We start from the raw sequence: 1,789 nt of genomic DNA on the forward strand, positions 1-1,789 counted from the left end.
CATCAAGGCCGCAATAAGAAGGTGTAAATAGCTCTGGGTGGTGTGGCTTAGTTAGTTGGAGTGTGTCCCATGCACCGAAGGGTCACTAGTTTAATTCCAGGTCAGGGAACTTGCCTAGGTTGAGGGTTTAGTAACTGGTGGGGGCCAGTTCAGGAGAAAACTGATAGATGTCGTCCCCCCCCCCCCCTTGCCGGTGTGGCTCAGTGATTAGAGGGTCTGGAGTTCGATTCCCAGTCAAGGGCACGTGCCTGTGTTGTGGGTTCGCTCCCCATCCCCACGCGGGGCTCATTCAGGAGGCCATCAGTCAAGATGTCTCTCTCACAATGATGTTTCTCTCCCACTCTCTCTTCCCCCCCCTCCTCTCTTTCTCTCTCTTCTCTCTCTTCTCTCCCTCCTTCCCTTCTACTCTCTCTTAAAAAAAAAAAAAAAATCAATGGAAAAAGTATCCTCCGGTGAGGATTAACAAAAAACAAAACCAAAAGCACTTATTACAAATATATTAAATGAATATATTAAAAAACATTTCTGTAAATATAAAATGTTCTAAAATTGATTGTGATGATGGTTGCAGCACAAGTGTATCAAATATACCTCAAACCAGTGAATTATATAATTTAGGTGAATTGTATGGTATGTGAATTAAATCTAAGTAAAACCATTAAAACTATGGTGTGTTTTTTTTTAAATAATTAAAAAAATTATTGTTGTTGTTGCTGTTATTTTTAAATAATTGTAGCCCTGACCAAACTGCTCAGTTAGTTGTAGCATCATCCCAATATATGAAGGTTGTACATCCCTGGTCAGGGCAACATATAAGAATTAACCAAAAAATGCATGAATAGGTGGAATGACAAATCTATCTATCTATCTATCTATCTATCTATCTATCTACCTACCTACCTACCTACCTATCTCCCCCACCTCACTCTACTATCAATAATAATAAAACAATTAAAATGAGTAAATAAATAAATATATGCAGTGATAACATCTTAGAATGGACAAAAATCTGAATTGGGAAAACTAGGAAGTCAGTTGAAGCAGACACAAGTTATGACGTCGTTTGGTCTCAAACTCATGTAATATGTTAAGATCTTTTCTTGTTCATCAAATGAAGCAGTAGAGACCTTTAAGAAGGTAGCGTCAGCCTGTAGGGAACATCCCAGGTGATGCCAGGATGGACAGAATTCAAAATATCTAATTCGGAAAGAGGAACTAATACTAAAAGAATAAATAAATAAAATAAAGGGAAGGTGGTTCCTGTTCTCACACACAAAATGGGAAATCAGAGGCTAGCTGCTATGACAATGAGTAAAACACATTGGAAGAAAGTGTACATTAGACGATATTGAAGAAGTCAATTTGGGAATCCATTTCACAGAACAGAAAGAGGTCACCTCATGGGAACAGAGGAGACGTTTAAGATGAGAACTGATGGCCCTGACGGGTTTGGCTCAGTGGATAGAGCGTCGGCCTGCAGACTGAAAGGTCCCGGGTTCGATTCCAGTCAAGGGCATGTACCTTGGTTGCCGGCACATCCCCAGTGGTAGGTGTGCAGGAGGCAGCTGATCGATGTTTCTCTCTCATCGATGTTTCTAACTCTCTATCCCTCTCCCTTCCTCTCTGTAAAAAATTAATAAAATGTATTTAAAAAAAAAAAAAGATGAGAACTGATGGGAGAATGGGGGAAAAACAATATAAATGCACTGTGAAAAACAGGTTATCACAGGGATACAGTATCCACGATACATTATCCACAGTGGGTTGAATGTTATGGAGGGAAATCACA

The 1,789-nt window shown here is 39.7% G+C and overlaps 1 protein-coding gene across 1 annotated transcript in view; it reads right to left on the minus strand.

Moving 5' to 3' along the window:
• The window catches only part of LOC102766286 (zinc finger protein 432), a 14,965-nt gene that overhangs the window by 9,939 nt on the left and 3,237 nt on the right, over positions 1–1,789 (minus strand).

The sequence above is a fragment of the Myotis davidii genome, unplaced genomic scaffold (genome assembly GCF_000327345.1).
Source record: "Myotis davidii unplaced genomic scaffold, ASM32734v1 scaffold1786, whole genome shotgun sequence".
Lineage (NCBI taxonomy): Eukaryota > Metazoa > Chordata > Mammalia > Chiroptera > Vespertilionidae > Myotis > Myotis davidii.